Source organism: Leptonychotes weddellii, chromosome 14 (assembly GCF_054177405.1).
Source record: "Leptonychotes weddellii isolate Sample4059 chromosome 14, ASM5417740v2, whole genome shotgun sequence".
NCBI classification, from domain to species: Eukaryota; Metazoa; Chordata; class Mammalia; order Carnivora; family Phocidae; genus Leptonychotes; species Leptonychotes weddellii.
Genome location: NC_138382.1, coordinates 56,791,292 through 56,816,228, shown reverse-complemented (window position 1 = coordinate 56,816,228; position 24,937 = coordinate 56,791,292). Strand labels below are relative to the sequence as shown.

At 38.4% G+C, this 24,937-nt stretch overlaps 1 pseudogene; it reads left to right on the top strand.

The window, feature by feature from the left end:
- Window positions 1-115: 115 nt before the first annotated feature.
- On the top strand, window positions 116-192 carry LOC115940769 (U4 spliceosomal RNA; annotated as a pseudogene).
- Window positions 193-24,937: the final 24,745 nt, after the last annotated feature.

Here is a 24,937-nt window from a genome sequence, read left to right as displayed (position 1 = left end):
AATGTGTCTCCCTAAATTCATACGTGGAAAGCCCAACCCCCAATATCTCAGAATGTAAGCATATTTTGAAATAAGATCTTTAAAGAAGGAAATGAATTAAAATGAGACCATTGGGAGCTTTGCACAGTGGCAGTATCGTAGTCATTGAGGTTTATCCAAGGCACGATTATTGCTAATTGAAAATGAGACCATTGGGGAGGGACCTAATTCAATAGGACTGGTGTCCTTAGTAACAAACTATAGAAATGATCCCTGTGTCCTTAGAAGACGAAGAGATGCCCTGGATACTTGGCACAGAGAAAGGGACATGTGAGGACACAGTGACAATGGGGCCATCTGCAAGTCAGAGAGAGAGAGAGCCCTCAGGAGAAATCATCAACCCTGCCAGCGCCCTGGATCTTGGATTGCCGGCCTCCAGAACTGTGAGAAAATAAGTAAATATATCTGTTGCTTAAGCCACTCAGTCTGTGTGTCATTTTGTTACAGCAGCCCCACCAAACTAATACAGCACCTGATGTTCAGATTGGAAGAACGGTGTATACCTAGCACACAGAAAGCTTTCAAAGAATATCGACCAAATTAAAATGTCTGTGAGTTGTAGAGCTGACCCATACTGAACGTTTAACACGTGTAACAATCTAATTTAATCCAGCAACACTATGATGTAGATATTATGATTCTTATTTTACTTATGAGGAAACTGGGACTTGGCATGGTTCACTAAGGTACCCAGCGTCACATGGCTGGTAAGTCAGCCTGTGTTTGAACCCAGACAGTGTGATCTGATGGCACTAAGCTCCAGCACTCTGAGGAGCTGAAGGAGGAGAAGAAAGTCCAACTCATGGAGGGCCTTGGTTATAGCTACAGAAGCTGAATATTCAAGGAACCAAAAATGCACGTCAGTACCCAGAAAACCTGTTATGCAATTACCTGTATTTACTCAGACCAACTCTAAAGATCATCACAATCCATGCATACAACTCATCACCCAGTACCTCATGTAGGCACGGCCCTCCCAACCACTAATCTCCCCCTTGTATAACACACACACACACACTCACACACTCCCACTCACCCCAAACTCCTCAGACAATACAACTTTTTAAGAAGTCCTTTGAAGAATGCCTTAAAGGATTTGAATCAATAATCTCCTCAGATCCAAAACTGGAGCTCCCCAGTTTGCTTTTTAATGATATCTCCCAGCTCGGCAATCACAACCGCTTCTTACTGTTCGCTCCTACCTAGTCTACTCCATTCTTCCCTCAGCCCACAGAGCATTTTTTTTGTTTTTTAATAAAGAAACATACATGGAATTAAGTCTCAGTGTCCCATGTGCTTCATTATCCTGGCTTGTTGGGAATGTGTTAAACATACAGTGTGAGTTTTCATAAGTAGCAGAAAAGGATCAAAGGAACCTACTTTACCAAAGGTTTTTCTTTTCTCTCTCTCTTTTTTTTTTTTAAAGTAAGGTTTGGGTGATTCAAATCACACTAGGTAGTTGAGCTGATAAGATATGGGAGGAGAGGTCTCCAGCAGTAGTTTTTATTTCAAGAAAAGAAAACTTTTTAAGTCATAAATGTTCTTAGGTGGCTTTTTTTTTTTTTCAGTTGAACTGCAAACCTGGAATTAGAAGACGTTTTGAAAAAATATGCTTGATGTTAACCCTAGGTAGTTATATAGCCCAAAGATTACAGTTTGCTATGCTGCTGAGATTTTTACATACCAAAAACTTTAAAACTTTAAATGGACTACTTAAAATTAAACACACACACACACATCTCCCTTAATAACATTTTCATTTTGCTCTTCTGTAAAACTGTACAGTGTTTGTTCCTATGTGCAGTAAGCAAGAGACCTTGGATTGGGAGGATTTGAATAAATCACCCTGAGATGAGATATAATGTGAAATGTGACTTTCCTGGGGAAACAAACTTGCTTATTTGATCCTATCTTTGCAATACAGAGGGATCTTGTTTCTCAACTTTTGGATGTCCCTAAGCTATTTGGGTTTCTAAAGACAAGACCAAAATCCATTAAGATCTCAGACTGACTCAAGAGGACACATTTGTAATCATGATTCGTAAGAATCTGGTTTATACAGGACTCTGAAACATTTTTCTCAGTAATAGTTTTTTAAAAATGTTTTCAAAATCCAGTTTTGCTGAATAAAAATCTGTTTCTTCTGTTCTTTAATTTTGCAGCTACTATTGTGGTGTCACTACTATATGTCTATTCTTATGTTAACATACTGTCTTGATGGCTGTAGTTTTATAAGAAGTCTTGAAATCAGCTAGTGTAACCCCTCCAACTTCTTTCAAATTGCTTTGGCTATTCTGTTTTCTGCATTTCCATGTAAATTTTAAATCAATCATAGTACTAATTTATTTTTTTTTAAGTCTGCCAGGATTTTGATTGGGATTTCATCAACTCTACTGACCAACTTTGAGAAATTTACATAACAATAATAATATTGAATCTTCTGATACCAAGATGTTAGATCTCTCCTTGATTTTGTTATTTAATTGATCTCAGCAATGTTTTGTAGGTCTCAGTATATAGATCTTTCTTTTTTTAAAGATTTATTTGAGAGAGAGAGAGCGCACGCACGTGCAATCACGAGCAGGGTAGGGGCACAGGGAGAGAATCTTTAAGCAGACTTCCCACTGAGCACGGAGCCTGATGATGCAGGGCTTGATCCCATGACCCATGAGTCATGACCTGAGCCCAAACCAAGAGTCTCCCACCTAACTGACTGAGCCACCCAGGTTCCCCTCAGTATATAGATCTTGAACATATTTGTTAATTTTATCCATATTTCATATATAAAATCAATTTTAATTGCTATATAATATTCTACTGAGCTAAAGGGCTATTATTACTCAACCATTCTACCTAATGTTTACTATACAGGTGGTTTACAGTTTTTATTCTAATATAAATAACATGGTGATAAACATTTGTGCATAAATCACTTTTTGTATTTAAAATTAGTGTCTTTATATAAATTTCCAGAAGAGAAGTTACTGCGTCAAAAGCCATGAAAATTTTTCAGGTTCTTGATACATACTGAGTAACTGTTTTTTCTTAAAGATGAATTACAAACATCTTTTTCAGATATTCCGCTTTTTTCTCTTCTGTGGCCTAGGCAAACAGTCATTATTATATAATCTCCAAGAAAGATAGAGAAAGGAAAAAAGATTTTTAAATCCCTTATGAAGAGAAATAGAACACATCAATTTTTCTATCACCTTGCTCTACAGTTGAATATAAGATCAAGCCAAGCTGTTACAGATGATGCCTTGATTTTGGTTGGATTATTTCTAGTAAGTAACTCTTCCTGGGCCTCATCTATAGAGTAAGATTGTTAGATGTATCAGTGCTTTTCAAACACTGCTCTGAAAAACCTCAGAGTTTTGGAGGGGGAAGCTTTGTGATGAGCATCTGAGCTGACCAGCTCTGGGCTTCCTTGCATCTCTCCATGTAGAGAAACTTCTTTTGTCAGTTTTGCATAATTTGATTCTTTTTCAGATTTGTTTTAAAAATAGGAATCCAGTAATAAAAACAATTGGGAAAACTACTGAACTAGATGAACTCTAAGGTATTTTTCAGTGAAGCATTTTATTTGAAGCTACACCATCTTCTAGCAGACGTGTCTACATATGAAGCCCTGGGGAAGCTAGGAGTCCATGACGCCAAACATGTCACAAAACAACCTTCAGTTCACAGGACACAACTAGTTCTGGACCAATATCAAAAGAGACTGGAATCAAAATTCAGATTCAAATGGAGATTTCTGGGTACCTACTAACATAGGGCAGGTGCTCTGACTGCATTCTAACATACATTCTCTTAATAAATCCTCAAAAGAGATCCATGTGATTACCACCATTTTGAAAATGAGAAAAGGAGGGCTCAGCTTAGTAAGTGCTAGAGTTAAGACTTGAACTCAAGTCACCTGACCCTTTAGTCACACCCCACAAGTATCCCAGAGCCTGGTTTGAGATTGGGCAACAGACATACATTATTAAATAGGTCAAGGAATAAGAACAGGTGAGAGGCTCAGAGATTCACAGGAAGAACCCAGGACCGGAACATGCTTTCATGTCTACTTGAAGAAAATCAAAACCAAAGCAGACAATTTGAAATCCAACCCCACTCTGTATTAGCTTATGATCTTGATCTTGGAACAATTCCTTAACTTCTCGGTTTCCTTTAACATCAAATGAGAGCAGTATTACTTCATAGGGTTTGTGAGAGGATTAAATGAGATGATGAATATGAAAATGCCTAGCTCAAAGTCGGCACATAGAGGATGCTCATACCCAAAGTGCCACATAGACCACAGACACATCTTCAGCTACGGCAGTTTTGAATCAGGCCCCCAAAAGGCAGAGGAGAAGACAAAAGAGTGAGGGCCAGGAAAATCAGATTATCATTGTTTCTAGGCAACCACAGAAAAGGAATAATACAAGGGGCATTTCTCATAAGAGTACTACACTGGCTACCTCACAAAAAGACTCCCTTGTCCGGTTTTAAAAGTAGGATGCAACTATCAACGACCACAGAGAACCCTTTAATAATTCAAAATTATTCAAAATTCTTCCCAACACCCCCTCCTCTTTCTCTTCTTTCCTCCCCCCCTCCCCCAATTCTCAAAGTACCCAGGGAGGAAGATAAGAGATGTTTTCATTCCAATGTTATAAATGATCAAACTGAGGGTCAGAGGAAGCTGAGAAAAGGAAGCACAGTTATCCACCTTAAAATCAAAGCCCCTTGGGCTGTAACCTCCTTGAGGCCAGCCTCTATACCTTGTTTTCTTATATATCTTTCCAAAAGGTTCTCAAAAATGTGTTGAGTGAGGTGCATTAGTCTGAGGTCTGCTCATTCAGGAGGCTCATTTTATTCAAAGCAGACTCTCAGATTAAATTTCAAGGTCCCAGGTGCTATGGAAAGCTTCTTCAGTTGAAACATTTCCATTTAGGAAAAACTTATTTTAAGTGTCTTGGTACACTGTCATGTTCCACTGCTAATCCATTCTTTCTTTTCTTTCTAATTTTTGAATAATGCATGCATTTTTTTTAGAGACAACATAGGGGGAAAAAAAACACTAACTGAGGATAAATTTTCATTTTGAAAAAAACAAAAAAAACCCCTTGATGTTAGCTCGTCCTCCTGATTGGCTTTAAGTTGCAAGTACAATTAATTGACCTTGGACATGACATGTTTTAAAGCCACAATGAGTGAAATTTTACTGGAGGCATATTTATCTTAAGTTGAAATGCAACTTGCTGTCTCAGAATATTACCTCAGTCTGGTATTATCTCTGACTGAAGGCAGGAAGTGTTGTCCTGCCTATTTAAAAATATACTTCACTTGGACCCAAAATAAAAACATGTCAAATGCAAAGAGACCCACACTTGAAACTTGACTCCCCAGATTTACAATTTCCATTATGAATATCACAAAAAAAACTGCTCTGGGTCTCCAAATAAAATAACTACTTTTCCTCCTTCCCCAGCTTGTAAAAATTAAGATAATGCTGCAGTGTTGATTTCCTTAAAAGAAAGCATCCACTAGGTAAATGTTGAGACTCCCCTGGATTCTTAGTACCACCGGTTGTCACTATTAAAGTCATAAAAATAGGACAGAGAAGACATGTTTTGCTTCCGACAATTTGAGGATTGGATTTTCCAACCACCTTTGAACCTTTTGATGTTCAAATTCCTCACTGGCAGGCATTCCAAAGCCTTGCAGGGCTCCTGAAATCTGAGAAGTCTCCTCACCAGAGACATGTTGAGCTGAGCTGAAGGCTCGCAGATGTGGCTGCCGCCTGGCTCCCAGAACCGAAAGGGGAGAACCACAGTCAATTATCTGGATGGTGCTTCCTGCTCTGCCCATCCCGAGATCCCCTTCTATTCAAGGCCCCCTTCAGTTTGTTTTTTTGGGGAAGGGGTTTGGCAGCCAAGAGGGCTCTCTCACCTCTGGCACTTTCTGATGGAGGCTATGTCTTCCCACCCCCTGCCCCACCTTGGGGGAAGCACTGACAGCCTTTCTTTGACTGTGTCACTCACAGCTGGAGGAGGGTCCGGCCTGAAGATAAATCTCTCACAGCTTGCTCATTCTTCTCCTGGAGGCTGTGAGGAGAATGATCAATGCTGTGCTTCAAGGCTAGCTTGCTCAGTGAACCACAGAGAAAGAGAGATTACAAAGAGCCCATTTAAATACCTAAGGCCCCTCAGCTCCCTTCCTCCTCAGGCATAGACTTGCTCTTAAAATTTCAATGAATATACCTACAAATGGTGGCCTCAATGAGATGGCTGGCAAAGCCAAAAATATAACCTAAGGAGATGACCCGGGGAGCTTCCTGAAAATGAAGCCCTGTATGTATTTCGAAGAGGATGCCTCTCCATCCTAATGGCCTGAGCTGCCAGTTGTTGCATCCGATGGAAAGCAAGCCCCGGGACAAATGAGACTGAGAGATTAGCAGGACATTACTGGGACACTGACAGGTGCAAGACGACAAAAATTCATTTGCCAAGATGCTGAACGGTTGCTGCAGGCCCCCGGCTGGCCACAGTTCTCTCTCTCCAAGAACCCAAAAATATTTCGGGGGTGGTGGGTCATTTTACACAAGCCAGAAGTCTTGTTGGGTTTTGTGTTGTGCTCTGCATTCACCGTGCAGTCCAGGAGTTAGCCTGTCTCTACGGCAACTGGTCACTAAGCTGGACTGCCTCTTCTCTCTTTAATGGACCGTCTGGGAGTAAGGGTGCGAATTCTTTCCTCTCCCTGCCCGCAGCCTGGTTCCTCCATCGTGCCACAGACAACCTTCAGCAGATACCATTACTACACACCCTGTCCACAACACTTGGTGCATGCCTTATAATGGGTTCCACTCCTACCAGATTCGTTCTATGCATGTTCTTTCCATCCCAGCATAAGAGTGATCATTTCAAGCTCAGACTTAACAATGTTATTCTCCTGCTTTAAAACACTCAATGGCTCCCAATCAACTACAGGATGACTCTAATTGTTTGGCAGGTGCCAGACAGGGGCTGCTCCATCGTCCTGGGTCCTGGTGTGATGTAGACATGGAGTCCCAGCCAACCCATGATGGACACGTGAAACCGTCATTTATTACCTCAGTCAAACTTAGCCAAAACGAGTGAAACTCTGAAGTTTCTCTGAAGTCATCTTGTTTGAGACATAACATGACATTTTGAGAACAATTAAGGGCCAATTTCATCTTCAAGAAGAAATATTTTTAAACAATCCTCTCTTAGGTTCAAGCCTATTGTAAGCCTTCTCAGAACTAGTAACTAGGGCAATTAAGCATGAAAATCTAACCCCTTCACCATGATTCAAAACACCGTAGTTAAAAAAAAAAACAAAAAAACTTTAGCTTGAGAATTCCCTTATATCTGAGAGAAAGAAATAACTTGAAAATCTGAAAAAACTTCCATGATCCCAACATATGATGTGGTTTCAGGACAAGGAAAGATATCTACATTTTAAAAGTTTCTACTGTGCACCAAACACTATAAGAGCTTTATAAATATATAACATGGGTCTCAGCATGAGCCTAAATGTGCATTCAGACATGTCCAGATACGTCTGACAAATATGGGGCAGGCCAGCCAGATGCCTTTTTATACAAAGGCATGAGGAGTTTCCCTGCAGAAGCCTCAGGGAAGAACGGAAGAAGGAGCAGCCCAATGGAGGGCACTATCACTCTGGGACTGGTGTGGTGGCCGTTGGATTTATCTCCAACCACAGCCCCCACAGGATTCATTATATCCGAGTCCTATGGAACAAGGAGGCTAAAGGAAACCCCTAATGAACTGCCTTCATAAAGGTTTATGAAACATCGAGTCTCACGCAGTCCTGCAAGGGGACCCCTATAATAGAATGTGACACCAAGCAGGGAGAGGGGCCTTCTTCTCTATCTGCCCTACAATGTCTCATAGGCCCCAGGCCCTGTTTGGTTCTAGGAGTTGTTTTCCTGTTGCTAGTGGCCCTGAGCACATGCCCTGCTAGAGACAGGGCAGCAAATATGGCACTAGGAAGGAGTACTCTTGGAAACTGCTATCAACACTTGTAAAGTAACTACATGGAGATGAGGTCATGGGCACACGAGAGGCCCAACACTACAGAACCAGCATTACTACTGCTGATGTATCCCCATTAGTATTTACCCTGATCAATCGACAATTACGCGTCCAGCACCCACTCTGCGCAAATAACTCCGTTACATGCTGAGCAATGTTGTGAGCAATGATCTTTGATCCTAAGGGGCTAGTCTCTAGTGCGCCACAGGCTGACAGTGCTGGAAAAACTATTATCTTTATCATCACAGTAACTCCATGAAGGAGCTTTTATCTTCCCTTTAAAAAGAAGGGAACCTGAAGTCCAGAGAGGTTAAGTAACTTGCCTAAGGTCACAGAGCTTGTAAGCAGTGAAGACAAGCTAAGCAAGTGAGATAAGATGACAGGTACAACTAATGAGCAATGCAATGGCAGCATTGTTGCTTATTACAAATAAAACAAAAAGATGAAGAACAAACAAAAGAAGTTCTACAGACCTTTTTTTCTGTGATTCTTTGGTGGAGCTATGTCACCAGCTTTTACCCCCCAGGGAGAAAATAGCGGCTGTCAGAAGCTGCCCACTTTGCTTTGCCTCCAGCTTGCTCTACAGCTTCTGCAATTTCTCCCCATGCTGACCTGAGCCTCAGGAGTAATCAAATCAGTAACTGATATTCAGAAAGTAGGGATAGGCTTAGCTGAAGTGGCTTTTGTATGTTAATTAAGTGTTTTATGGAACCTCTGAGATCTCAGATGACACTCGGTAAATATTCCTTACTGAGTCCATGGAATCTGTGAGCGGGTTCTGTATAATAAAGCAATTTCAATGTCCTGACAGATGGGCCATAGAAATTGACTGTGTGGCTATGATTCCAACAGATTATATACAATGAAAAATCTGGACAATAAGTGCTTTCTCTGCTTGTTGCCTATGTACTGGTCACTTTCTAGAAGGGAAGAACTCAACTGTTTTCAGTTAGTATTACAGATAGAAGAGGGGTTCTGAGATGTTTGCAGTTCTTTTGTCCTGGCATTTAAAAAAAAAAAAAAATCTTCCAGTTCTGCTTCCTGGTTCTTAAATGAACTATTCAACCCATGAAAAGCCATTCGTAAAACATTTATCAAAAGGATGGAAGTGATAAATCCCCCCCTTCTCTTCCTGAATTCAGAGCCCTCTTTTTCTCTATGATTTCTCTGTTGAGAGCCTGATCTAGCTTCTGTTGCACCTTCAGTTCTTTCAGACCAGGGATGCAAATTCTTGAAATGAGTTCACGTACATAAACCCTTAACACGTGCAAGGACACGCATGCGCTCACTTCCGCTCTCTCTCTCTCCAGGAATTCTCTAAGCTTGTAACGTGAGACAAGATGTTAGCTAGCTACATACCCATTAAGCAAAATATTTTTAAAACATCTACATAGAGATCTTTTTAATTTGCACAGAGCAAGTTCCAGGTTTTTAATCTGTGAATTTTGCTTACCTTGGATAACTGTATTAGAGAATAAAATTTCAAAATTTCCTAAGCCCGTCACAAAGAGACAAATACTATACGATTCCACTTATATGAGATGCTTAGAGTCGTCAAAATCATAGGGACAGAAAGTAGAATGGTGGTTGTCAGGGTCTGGGGGGAGGTGGGGAATGGAAAGCTTTAAAAGCATTAAAATGGCAGAGTTTCAGTTTTACAAGATGAAAGAGTTACGGACATGGACGGTGGTGATAGTTGCACAACATCATGAATGTATTTAATACCATTGAACTGTACACTTCAAAATAGATAAGATGATAAATTTTATATGTATTTTACCACAATTTTAAAAATTGAAAAAAAAAAACCCATATGAGGAAATTAAAAACAAAACAAAAAATTTTTAATTTCCCTTTTTTGCAACCGTACCATCATCAAGAGTCATCTTCTGCCTACACTGGCTGGTAGATGCTCACATGATGAAAGGAATCTTACACAGCCCCACAATTAGATAAAGGCAAAATTGCCCATGGAAATGACCAAACCCTTAATTAGCTAATTGCAGGTGCAATTGGCCACTTGCACCATCAGATGAAGGGCAAGTGGTTAATTGAGCCCACAAGTGACCTACTCAATCAGAACTAACAAATGGCTCATCAGATGAAGTCCTAGCCAAAATGTGTCTGCAAACAATAGCATGTGCAAAAACTGCACAGATCAGAAGCGGCAGTCAGGCTGCTATCTAAAAATGAAACCCACAAAACACAAGATAATTAGGAAAATGATCAAAACAAGAAAAATTCAGTAATGAGCCATGATCATGGGGGAAGTGAGGAAGATGGGCGATGTGGCGATTTTGGGAATCAAAGGCCTAAAGATTTCCAGTCATCCTTATTTCAAACTTTCAGGAAAACTTGTCATTTTTCTCCCCTTGTATGTGCTTTTTCAGGGAGGGTATTACGAGAGCTCAGCATAAAATCCTGTATGGAACAGGGGCCTGGGAAAGGTAAATGAATGAGCGAATGGAAGACACTCTATCTGCATACAGAGGACTAAGAACACGAGGACAGCCACTGCAGCAAACCGATAGTACTGAGAAGTTTCTGTTACATTTCCCCAATACAGAACATTTTTGTTTGACTATGTTGCTACCATATGCAAGTTAACTAGCAGGAAGCTGTACTGATGGTTATGAGGATGTTGATGGAAGCAAAAATAATAGTTTGTTTTCATCAGGTTAAGCCAGGTCTACGCTGAGGTAGAAACCCCAAAACCTCAATGGCCCCAAACAACAAAAGTATATTTCTTTTTTTTTTTTAATATTTTTTAGAGAGAGACACAGCGAGAGAGGGAACACAAGCTGGGGGAGTGGGAGAGGGAGAAGGAGGCTTCCCACGAGCAGGAAGCCCGATGCGGGGCTCGATCCCAGGACCCTGGGATCATGACCTGAGCCGAAGGCAGACGCTTAAGGACTGAGCCACCCAGGTGCCCCAACAAAAGTATATTTCTTACTTACACAAAATCCATCATAGGTTACTTCTCTTTCTCACCACTAAAGATCCTTTCATCCTATGATTCAGCCATCTCAGCAAAGGCTTCCACCTTCATCACTCAAGAGGGCAAGAAGAACTGTGCAACGAAATCGGGCTTTTCACGGCCTCAGCCTGGGCGTGTCACATGTAACTCCTGTGCACATTTCATTGGCTGTAATTAGTCACGTGGTCCTGCCTAACTGCGAGGATTGTGGAGTGCAGGCTCCCATCTGCTCAGAATAAAGGAGAGCTGAGACAGGGTTGAGTGAATCTATGGCATTTTTTCTGCCACACACTCCAAAAACAAAGAATATAAAATAATCTACTCATTTGGAAGTCTAGAATGTCTCTTCATATAATGCTATTAAAGAAGTCATCAAAATTAAACATACAATGGTGACACATGGTAGCCATACTTGTGGTGAGCACAGCATAACATATAGAGAAGTTGAATCACCACATTGTACTCTTTAAACTAAATGTAATATTGTGTGTCAGTTATACTCAAAAAACAGTTTTAAACATACAAATGATTCAGAAATGGAAAAAGAAAGCCAAACACAAAAGCCAAAAAAATAAATATTTTTTATGTTTTCATTCAAAAAACACAAACATATAAGCCAAAGTGGTATTCATAAGGAAATCCAAAGGCATAAAACTCTTTATAAGAGGTAGACTAAAAATAAATAACCCAGACCTTCACTTGATAATCTTAAAGATAAGAAATAACAAGCGTAGGCAAGGATGTAGAGAAAAGGAAACACTTGTGCATTGTTGGTGGGAATGTAAATTGGTATAGCCACTATGGAAAACGGTATGGAGGTTCCTTAAAAAATTAAAAATAGGACCACCATATGATTCAGCAATTTCACTTCTGGGTATTTATCTGAAGAAAATAAAAATACTAATTCAAAAAGATATATGCACCCTCATGTTCACAGCAGCATTATTTATAATAGCCAAGATGTGGAAACAACTTAAGTGTCTATTGATGGATGAATGAATAAAGAAGATGTGGTGTATCTATGCATATATATATATATATATATATACACATTGTATATATATGTGTGTGTGTGTGTATATATACACACACAATGTAATACTATTCAGCCATAAAGGGAAGGAAATCTTGTCATTTGTGACATGTGTAGACCTTGAAGATAATAAGTCAATTGAAATAAGTCAGACACAGAAAGACAAATAAGATGATCTCACTTATATGTGGAATCTAAAACAAACAAAAGCTTACAGATAAAAAAAACACATTGCTGATCAGCAGAGGTAGAGTGGGGGCAGGTAGGAGAAATGGATGAAGTGGATCAAAAGGTACAAACTTCCAGTTATAAAATAAATAAGTCATGGGGATGTGATGGACAGCATGGTGACTATAGTTAATAATACTGTATGGCATATTTGAACGTTGCTAAGGGAGTAGATCTTTAAAGTCCTCATCCCAAGAAAAAAAAATTGTAACTATGTATGGGGACAGCTGTAAACTAGACTTACTGTGGTGATCATTTTGCAATTTGTACAGATATTCAATCATTATGCTGTATACTTGAAACTAACATATGTCAATTATACCTCAATAAAAAAAGAAAAAAAAAACTTACGCAGCAAAATAACACAACAGAGATGTGATCTAGGAATTACTGAAGATTTAAAGAAATAAAATGTATTTTTAAAGCAGATCATACTAATAATTTTCAATGTGTTCTTTGTAAAGATTGATAAAATAGGGAAGAAAGAATGGATTCCTATGAACACTATTATGAACAACATAGGAGGCACACACATAGATGTTGAGGGACTAGAAAATGTCATACGAGCCAGGTCACTTTGGCCCAGTTATTTAACCTCTTAGCGTTGTATGGTGACAGATGGTAGCTACACCTGCCATGAGCATGGACAGCATAACGTGTAGCATCGCTACATTGTATACCTGAAACTAATGTAACATCACGTATAAACTGAACCTCAATAAAAACAAATATTTATTCTCTCTGTGATACCAGTTCTCAATCTAAAGTGACTCACAAGATTATTGTGAGGACCTGGCCTGTAGTAAGCTATTAATAAACACATTTTTTTTGGTAACTTTTTTTTTTTTTTTTTTTGATTTTTAAAAGGTAACTATTTATTTTTATTTTTATTTTTTTTTTATTTTTTATTTTTTTTTATTCTTATGTTAATCCCCATACATTACATCATTAGTTCTAGATGAAGTGTTCCATGATTCATTGTTCGTGCACAACACCCAGTGCTCCATGCAGAACGTGCCCTCCTCAATACCCACCACCAGGCCAACCGTTTTTAAAATTTTAATCCCAGTATAATTAACATACAATATTATATATTAGTTTCAGGTGAACAATATAGTGATTCAACACTTCTATACTTTACTCAGTGCTCATCATGAAAAGTGTACTCTTAAAACTCTCCACCTGTTTCATTTCACTCATTTCCCCCACCACCTCCCCTCTGGTAACCATCAGCTTGTTCTCTATAGTTAAGAGTTTAGTTGTTTGTTGCTTTGTTTGTTTGTTTCTTAAATTTCACATGAGTGAAATAATATGCTATTTGTCTGTTTCTGACTGACTTATTTCACTTAGAATTATACCCTCTAGCTCCATCCATTTTCTTGCCAATTGCAAGATTTCATTCTTTTTAATGGCTTACTAATATTCCAAATGCTGTTATTACTCTTTAAATGGGACTACGAGTATAGGATTTTTAAGTGGGTTGAGAAAAAATTGTTAAAAATAGATAATCTATATTTACATCTGTTATTCCAGAGCAAAGAAAATACTCTATAACACTGTGGTAATTCCAGGATATGATATGGGCTCAGGAATAGACATACAGATCAATGCATCAAAAATTCAGATGATGCTGTGAAGAGCCACATGGCAATATACATGAGAAAAGTAGGCTTGGTGTAATAAAGTCCAGTTTTACATTCTTTTGGGGGGTCCATCTCTGATATTTTCAGTTTCAATAGAGACATGGGACAAGGAAGTGGTTCCAAAGAATATGGTCCAGAGGGCACCATTCGTAAGAGTCACAGGTGAATGGCACCCACTGGAGTTGTGGAGTCTATCACCCATGTGGTCCCACATGTAAACAATTTCTGCATTTTTCAATGATACAAATGGTGTTGTGATGAACGTACTTGTCCATCTCTGTGCCAGTATTTCTAAAGTCAGATACCCAGAACTTGAATTGTAGAGAAAAGGGTACGGATGGTTTAAATGGTGACAGATACTGCCAGAGGGACTCAAAAAGACCCTATCATTATTCTCCCACCAAGAGTGTTTGAGGGAATTCATTTTCTTCCACCCTCACTAAAACATATTGCCAACCTCTACGTTTCTTGTCAATCCAAAGGGTGAAACACCATACCTGATTTTGGACTGCTGTTGAGCTTCAGCATCTCTTCTTCTATTGTTTTATATTATGAACGTATAGAAGCATAGATAGTCCACATGTGCACTGTCCAACACACAGATATTAGGAAAATGTGGCCATTTGAATGTAAATTAATTAAAATTAGTTTCTCAGTCACACTAGCCACATTTCAAATGCGTATGTTCTCTGATAGAAAGTAGGCAGTGGAGAAGAGACTAATGATATGAGAGAATAAACAGGCAATTAGAAACTAGAAAGAAAATCAAGAAAGTAATATGATTACAGAAAAACCACCCCAGAGAAAGTTAGGGCTGAAAGGAAACTTGGAAACGATTGGATGTCAAAGTTTCCAAATTCTATTTTGTGAAGCCCTGGATTTCTGTACAGATGCTCAAATCTAGATATTTTAAGGTATAATAAATCTGTTTTGAATGCATTTTAAGTGTTACAAGTAAAAATGCACAGACTCGGGGCACCTGGGTGGCTCAGTCGGTTAAGCGTCTGCCTTCGGCTCAGGTCATGATCCCAGGGTCCTGGGATCGAGCCCCGCGTCAGGCTCCCTGCTCAGTGGAGAGTCTGCTTCTCCCTCTCCCTCTGCCTGCCTCTCTGCCTACTTGTGCTCTCTATCTCTGTCAAATAAATAAATAAAAATCTTTAAAAAAAAAAATGCACAGACTCAAATTTCAACACATTGTAGGTCATTGGAACTTTAAACCTGTTTCACCATTTTAACTTCTTTTGAGGCAGATCCCAACATTTTTCCAATACGTAGGAGTGTGTGTGTTTGTGTGTGCACGCGTGCACGCGCGCGTGTGTGTGTGTGTGTGTGAGAGAGAGAGAGATGGGGGGAAGAGGACTTATGGTAAATGTGTCACTGGACAGGAAAGTTATAGCTCGGCACTGAACTTTTTTAAAAAATTCAAGACTGAATATGTCAATTCTCATAAATTTGAACAAAAGCAAGCCTGCTACCTCAGCTCATGTACATAATGCCCATGCAGGGCAGGACTCTGTTACATCTGCTTGGCACATGCTCCCATCTTCAATTAATAGTCGATAGTGCAGTAAGAAGGGAGCACAAAATGCATAGAGTCAAACTATTATGTGATAGTTTTAGTGCTAATTTTAGATCTTGGGGACTTCTGGTTTGAATTTCTATTGATAAAGTAAACTAAAAAATATTGAGTTATTCTGTCTTATTTTTATATTTATAAATGTTTTCTTTTTTTTTTTTCAGGAGGTGTAAAAAATACCCTTAAAACTAGAAGGAGATATCTGATAAAAGAGGGGGGGAGGAAGGAAAGGAAAGGGGAAGGGAAGGAAAGAAAAAAAGAATTAAAAGGTAAATTAGATATGGCATATTAGCATTTACTGATGTTTCAACTAATGCCAGCCCATTGAGAATAACATAAGGAATGAAGTCAAGTGCTGACAACACATGAACTCACTCAAAATCAAGAAACTAAATGATGGATAGAAAAACTGGAGGAATCCATGTTTATGATCATAAATTCATCCCATGTCTGCAGTATGTTCTATGCAACCAACTACTCCACATAGTGTTATCATCACTGATAGGTTAGTCTTACCTAAGTAAAAAACAATAAGCAATTGTTTTTTAAAAAACAATAGGTCTTTCTACTTGCTTTTTTCAATATTAATTCAACAGTTTTAATGTTTCCAAATCTGACACAAAGTGCCTGTTAGTGATATGAACACGCACTGCCTCCCATGACAGAATCAGGTTCTATGGAGGGAAAGTACTTAAATCCAGTACTGTACAAAAATCTAACTCAAATGTAAGAGGGGAAACTATTGTAAAAATAAAAATATGTATACACCCTTTCCAATTTCTGATGATATGTTTAGAGAAAAGTGAAATTTTTTAACACCCAAGATACATGGTGGGTTAGTGACAAGTGGTCAGTTTGTGAACTCTTTAATGAGCTTCATTACTAATAATGTGCCTCTCCACATATTTCTTATTTTTCTATGCTAGGGTTCATGCAGAAGAAATTTAAAAAATATATATATTATCTCAAACTGGCCAAATTGTAGTAATGTCTATACAAATGATGTGAAAGTAGTATCTGGGAAAAGTATAGAAGTAATGGCTCCATGTGTTCAGCTGTCTAATGAAGCTTTAATAATACTGTATAGTCAAATATTAGGTGTTAACGTCTTAGAAACATGCAAATGTCTTTCTAAATAGTGTTGTATCAGGCCATAGAAATAATCGATTATATTAAGCTGCAGCCTTAAAACGGCAAACTTTCAGAGCTGTTGGTAATTATATTGGCAGTATGTTCCAGAATTGCCTTTTTTACAGGAAACTTATATGATGAACTGAAGGCAAGGCACTAGTACAACTATTTCAAAGATTTTAAGAGAGGAGAAAAAATTGTGTTTGTCAGTGAAGAGATTCCATTTATTAAGTAGCTAACAAAAATACAACAGCTTTTCAGAATTCTGGTATTTTCAGGCTTATAATTGCAAATAAGGTGTCAGCAAGGAAACTGAAACTTCAGATTTCTACTGAATAAAAAACAAACTAGATTTTTACACCCTTGAAAAATGACACATGGAGGTGTGCTATGACATCTGAGATTTTTTTTAAATGAAATCACCGAGACATCTTATATTGTTATCAGATATATCTGAAAAGTATTTCCTGCCAAAGACATTTCAACCAGCTAGATAGGAGCCAGTTTATTAACAGTCCCCAAACAAGACACTTACCAAGTCACAAAAGTAAGCAGCTATCAGATCATGTTAGTGATTCAATCTTGAAATAAAAGTATCTATTGCTTCTCTTTCAATCTTCTCTAATTGTTAATGGAAAAATAAGCTTATCCATTGAAAAACTGTTATCTTTCGAAAAAACTTCTCTATGTGAGAAATATTTTAGTGCCTTTATAATAATAATAAGCATGCATTAAATAAATACATGTGTACATACAAATATATATAAATAATATATTGGAACTAAAAAAATACACTAAAAACTGCTTTTTCTTTGTATATATTTGGGTTCCTCATATAGTTTTGTTTGAAAAGAAAATGCCACTAGAAAGGACACAAAGCTGGTGGATTCAACTCCATTTTACAGAAAAGGGATTGCAACCAAGGAGACAATGAGTGCCATACTTCAGAGCATGGTCTCTGGGTTCTAACAGATTTGGGACTAAATCCTGACTCCACCACTCACTTTCTGTGTGCCACTGACTATCTTTCTTCTTTGCTCACCAAGTTTCAGTTTCATCATTTATCTGGTAAAGATAATAATACTATCTATCTCAAAAGCTGTTATTATGGTTAAATTAGATAGAGCAAATTCTCTTAAAAAGAAAAAAAAAAAAAGGATCGAGTCCCACATCGGGCTCCCTGCTCCTTGGGAGCCTGCTTCTCCCTCTGCCTCTCTCTCTGTCTCTCATGAATAAATAAATAAAATCTTTAAAAGAAAAAAAAAAAGAAAGAAAGAAAAATGCCCTGCATGGGAAAGTGGTCCAGTACACCCCTTCTGACAGAAGTCAGCAGCACAGCCCAAGCACTAGTTCTAATGTTCTCTCCATTCCACTAGCAAGCCATGAACCCTATGAGCAAGCTCACGTTGGGATAAGGACGCACATGGCTTCTTCCCCTACGAGGAGGGGAAAGAGACAGGAGCCCAGCGTGGGTGAAGAAAAAGAAATTATGAGATGGAATGTGGAGAGTGGTCAGAAATTGTTATGGGTTTGGTTTTTTGTTTTTTTAAGTAGGGATTACTTTATTTAATTGAAAATGTGGGGTTTTGAGTTGCGTGGGAAAAGGTGGGAAAAGCCTTTGTAGGCAAAGAGAGTCTATCAAGTATGACAATATAATTCAGTGAGATATATTTTGGGCTAAGTTTTCAGACTTTGGAAGAGTATGAAGTTTTGAATTCCAACAGAATTGCTACAAATTCAAGCTTTGCTACCTAGTAACTATGTGCTTTTAGCAAATCTTTACTATCTCCATACTTTTCTGGTGAGGTTACTGTGGCCATTACACTAGATATTCCAGATCATCCCAGACCATGAGCTCCCTGAGACCAGAAACAGGGTTAAACTCATGTTTGTTGAATATTGAACAAGCCCTGAACTCTTGTTTCTTAGATTCTTTGATTTGAATAGCTGACTCTCTATTCTGTTGGTGATAGCCCAATTTATTAAGACCTCCTGCTTCACCACTTGGGCTACATTACTACTCTCAGCCTCTGCTTCCTGGGAATCAAATGAGAATGAGAACTACTTTGTACAGGTACTATGAGACTTAGCAGTAATGGATCTAAAGTCTTCAGTGCAGTTCCGGCACATTGATGCACATTCAACTTTTACTGTCTTTTATTCTCTAAGTGTCCTTCCCCTATGAACTGGGGTAATGCAGTTTTTCTGAAGTCTAAATAAAAATTTCTAAATGTGAAGACTTTTCAAATTATAAAGTGCTAAATAAATGTTGATTAACATCTTCATTAGAAAACAATGCATTTATGTAACTTCAACAAAAGATACAATAGAAACATTAAGTGCTGGAACTTGAAGTTTTCTCAGTTCTCAAAATGAAGAATGTTCTTTCATTTTAATTTGTTTTGGTTAAATGTGGTTCTTCCACCTGCACTCTGGAAATCATTCCCTTTACCCTGTGCAGGAAATTTGTTCTATAAATCAATGAATTGCCACCTATAGAAGATCAAACTACAGCAAGGAGCGTGCACACTTAACAAGTACTCAAAAAAATTTGGCTGGAGGGCTCCATTTTCTAAAGAAAATGCCTATGCTGGGTGGAAGATAGGACTAAAGTGATAGGAATGTTGAATTGGAAAGGATTTATATGCCAGTTCCTCACCACACCAAGTGGATATTTATCTACTTGCTGCTCAAGTACTTCCAGTCATTCCATTTTCCAGGCACCTTCATTTTTAGAAAGATCCTCTTTATATTGTGCAAAAACCTACCTCTGCTTGGCCCACATTCTCTCCTCTGGAGCCATCAAAACCAGCCTCTTCCATCCTAAATGTAAGGCTTTCAAATATTTAGAGACAGAGGTCAAGCTTCTCATCATTGGAGCATGTTATTTCTCATCACACAAGGGAGCACGAGGGAAAGGTGGTCAGGGGTTTGAGGGGCATCTCAGACAGACTTTGTCAAAACCCTCTGGAGCCATAGGCTATATCTTGATTGGACACACAAAGTCCAAAGAAGCCACAGGATGACACAAAACCACCCAAGTCTGCCCCTTCTCTTGAAATTCTCTTGATCTTACTCATACTTATGAATCCCACTCATTTTCTATGGCGTATTAAGTAACACTTTGGAAAAGGCTTGCTTTTTGTGGGAAAAAACCTCCTACATATTGAATGGCTAGCTATAGGGATTATGACTCCATCTCATTTTTTCCCCTCTCAGGCTCAAGTGTCTGTCTGTCAACATTTTGGTATTCTTCGCCAATCCCTTCTCATTCCTCATTTTCTCACTGTATAATTTCTTCCTTCCTTTCTAATAAACCATTTGAGAGGTTCCCAAACCATTCTATCTTTTCCTCATATCAGCTGAGAAAATGGCATGGAACAAACACATAATCAAGATGGCCTCAGGAAGAAAACCATAACTGGACAGTAGAACCCCTCTTCTTCTGTGCTTCTTGATCATGGGAAGGCTGTTGGATTCTGCAGTGAACCACAGTCCTGTTGTCTAATTCCAGGTACTTCTAACTAACTGCTATTAATAAGTGGACTATGGCTTCCTGTTACTTTTAAGCCTGTCCATCTATTCTCTCATTTGGGTATCTCATTCTTAGTTGCTCGGATATGAAATAGTAGTCATTTCCATCAAGTCTTTGCATACCTATTTCCAGATGCTCACATTTGCCTCATCTTCAGGAATTTCTCATTAGCTTGTAAACTGGTAGCAATAACATATTTTGTGTGAATGAGTTTTAATTAAGTGTTTTATATACATAGTGAAGATCCTTTAAAACTTCCATGATGTATGGGGAGCAGTTATTATTAACTATCTTTCTACAGATGGAGGAACCATAGCTCTGAAAGATTATGTTTTCCCACACGGATTGTGTGCAGTAGGGGGAAGACTCCATATGAGTCTTCAGATCCAAACTTGCTTCATTTACCTCACATGGTATTACTTGTACTACTCATTCCCAAAAAGAAACAGACAAAATAATCTAGTATGGAAATTACTACTCTCTAAGTACAAAGTTTTCTTCTCCTAAATTCTTCACCCTTGGCTTAAAGAATGTAACATCATAAATTAGCCCTGAATACTTCTATCCAAAAGTATCTCCCACTCTTCTAAATCCAAGTAAAATGTATTGTATATTTCCACTTTGATTTTAACTCATGCTCATTCATTCAACACTTTTTAAAATATCTTTCTGGTACCAAAGTACCAAGCATTGGGAATTCAGAGTTGAGTAAGATATGGTTCTTGCTTTTGAAGAATCTACTGTGCAGTACAGGGCATAGGGAAATTTTTTAAATGGTATAAAAATAGTATTGTTTATAACACTAATGTCTACCATTTACTGAGTACATACTATGTGCCAGGCACCATTATAAGCACTTCACATGTATGGTAAAAGAATGCACAGAGTACATGATGAATATTTTCTTATGAATGCATAGTACCTGCCCAAATGCTCTGCAAACTCTTTGAGAATAGGAACCTTCCTCCTTAGTGTTTTGTTTTCCTTATGTATATGCCCAATTAAACCAAAATGAACCAGTTCATGGTAGCAAGCCTGGAATTGTAAATAAACTAAACTGGGATACGATAAAAAATTTCCTACTTATTTTAATGACAACTGTTACCAAGGGACACATATATTATTAGAAATCATTTTGACTAGGTTGAGTGGGGACCATGAAAGGACAAATTTTAATTGCATTTGAACTGAATAGCTTTAAATACATTAAAAAGTTAAAAAAAATTGTGAGGATATAAAATACAATGTTCTACAGATCAAAAGTATATATGGAGAATTGCAAGGGAAGGAGTAAAGATGAAAACAAGAGTGTGGGGTATGTGCCAATCTTAGCTACATTATACAGCACTAATGAATAAAAATTTCAGCAGCTTAAAACAGTGGTTCTCAACCAGGAGCAATTTTCTCCATAGGGAACATTTGACAATGTTGGACAGTTTGGGTTGTCAAAACTGGGGGAGGGGTGCTACTGACATCTAGTGAGTAGAGGTCAGGATTACTGCTCAATATTAGAATCAAGAATCACTCAAAGTGTTCCCAGAGCCAAAGTTGAGAAACTCTAGATTCAAGTAACAAAGGCTTATTACTCACTCTTACAACCTGTCCACCATGTATAAGCTTACGCCTTTGCTCTGGGGTCATCAGCATCCTCAGTCCAGAATTCAGGCTAACAGAGGAACATGGCTAAGAGAAGAGAGAGCTTGGAGTGTCTCACACTGGCAATTAAATGATCCAGCTTTGAAGTGATGTGTTTCAATTGCATTCAACCTCATTTACCCAAACTACTCACATGGCCCCACCCAAGCAAAAAGGAGCTAGGAAGTGTAATTCTAACATATGCCCCAAACCGGGATGAACTGGTACATATGATGAATACCACAAATGAATAGTTTGAGGAGTGGAGGGCAGGATATAAGAATAATATTGGGCAGAATTATTGCTATTCTAATGACATTCCAAAGTTCTGAAATCAATGCTGTTTCTGCTTTCAGAAAATCTTTATGCTGGAGGAAATATATTCACAAAAAATGTGATGCAGGGGTTTTTCAGCTAGAAATGGTTAGAAATAATGCCTACTCCACAATGTTATTAATATGTGAAAGCAATTGGCACAGTGCTTAATTTCTAAGAAATACTTTTTAAATAATTATTTTCCTTCTTTCCTTTGCAGAGTGGCTAGAAGAACAATGGCATAGCTGAAGAATAAGCCTATCAAAAATGGGATACTTTTTTTGCATTAGGTAAGAGAAGAAAACACTACATTATATAGGATACCTGAGACCTCTGCTCATCCTTGCCAGGCCTGCATCAATTACCTTATGAATACCATAACTCCACTACCTCTCCATTCCTCTTCTTCCCTAAAACTATTATTAGACTGGGCTTTCAAAACTGCAAATCAGTTCACAGTTTCCTAAATGAAAACCCTTCAATGGCTTTTTATGATCCTTCACTGTAAAAGTATAACTCCTTATCACGGCATCCTCACATTTATGATTTCATCTGCTCACCTCTCTTTCCTCATCTTTCTCCCTGTTGCCCAACCACCTATATTTTCCCAAACACGACAATGCTCTTCCATGATTCATGCCTTCTTGCCAACTGACTTCCTCTACCCATTGGCCTAGCAAACCATACTTTGTCCTTAAAATGCTCTCAGCCATCACCTTCCTCAGGAATGTGTCTATTTACTTGACTGTCTCCTCCGTTTTACATAAACTGCTCTATCAGGGGCTACATTTCATGTCTGTATCCACAGAGCCTAGAACAGAGTGAGATCTCAACAAATATTTTTGAATGAATCTTTAAAATATAAATTTCATTTTGCTATGCCTTCATAATAACCATTTTAATAATTACATATTATTCACACAAGAGGATACCCAACTTTTAAAAACTAAAATAACTTATCATTTTCTTTTAAAAAACTAGAAAAAAAATTCATACAAAGAAGAAAAATGTCAAATACACAGATGTTTCCTACAGCATTATATAAAAACAAAATTGTTGTCTTCCTTTCTCAGAAGCAGCTCTTAGGAAGAGACTAAGGTATAAATGACTAAATAAAGTTAGATAAATAGGCAAGAAAGGGGTTTCATCTTTTTTTGTTCCTAAGAGTTTTCAACTCTTTCACTACAAAATTCTACTTTTATTATTATTTGTCCTTGTATGTTCCGTCCTAGACTTGAATCCCATTTTTGCCCTGATCAGCACCCCTTGAAGACTCTTGTAGGATACAAGGGATTCCAAGCACAGTACCCACTGGTTTAGTCCAAATCTGTCATTTTACAAAATCCTTTAAGATGGATTCTACTATAACCCTATTTTGCAGATGAGGAAATGCAGCCATAGAAAAGCTAAATAAAACCAGCTCATACATCATCAGATTTGAACCCAAGAAGTCCGATTCAGAGATACACAACTCTTATACCGCAATATCTCCTATAACAAAACATACGTATTTTTTCTTTTTTCCCCCAAAACATATGTATTCTAATGGCTTGAAAAGCTTTAGCCCTGAAAGAACGGCTCTTATGAGTCTGAAAATCATTGGGAAAGTAGAAGAACTTCAGTGAACATATGTCTATTATTTTATCCCCTTCCCATCTGAGCCCTCATCTTTGTTTAGAGAATTCCTCTCGTAAAAAACTTGGTGGATGGCAAAGATTGCCTTCACTATAGTGAAAATACTTCCCTTTTCTTTCTAGGGCGATGGAGGGCACAGAATGAAACAAGGTTCACCCTAGAATAATGATCTGTATAATGTTCCAAGGATCTAAGCTTTCTGACTTTTATATACAGAGAGAAAAAGCCGTAAGTCAGCTGAGGTCATTCCTTTACAAACATGACTCATACGCCACCCAAACCGTAAGTTATAAAATTGAAATCTAAGAGGAAGTGGCCCATTTGTCAGCTCTACCTAAAGAAAAATTTCTTTTCAGTAAGCACCATCCTTGTGTGCTTATTGGCTGAACTGAATCTACTCTAAAGATCTAGCCTCTTCTTAGTAAAACAGATTGAGGAAGGTCTGTTATTTAAATAGGGTAATGATTCAACAGGGGCATTAGAGGAATCTGCTGAAACACCCTTTCTTTCTCAGTCATATTGGTTGTAGGTGTTTGCTAGTAACTAGCTGACCCTGGGGGAAAAGCATCAGAGTTTTGTTTTTTTTTTTTAAAGATTTTATTTATTTATTTGACAGAGAGAGACACAGCGAGAAAAGGAACACAAGCAGAGGTGGTGGGAGAGAGAGAAGCAGGCTTCCCACGAGCAGGGAGCCCGATGTGGGGCTTGATCCCAGGACCCCGGGATCATGACCTGAGCTGAAGGCAGACGCTTAACAACTGAGCCACCCATGTGCCCCAAAAGCATCAGAGTTCTTACAAAGCCCAGAACAAAGGCAAGTGGAGCATTATCTGAAAGATGAGAAGAGCTAAGGATGTAAAAGGCAGGGAGTGGAAGTGACAGGGAGGTGGGTGCAGAGGGAACATAATGAGCCAAGGCCTTGAAGTAGGTAGGGATTAGGACATACTCAAGAAATGGAAAGAAGGTCAATGATCCTGACGCACACGGGATAAAAGAGAGGTGTTGGACCAGGCTGGAGAGATCACTGGGGCCAGACAGTGCACATTTTTGTGAGCATGTTCGTCATATAAAACAATGAAAGTGAGTGCTTGCTTCAGGTGCTCTGCAGCTAACTTTCTGGTCCT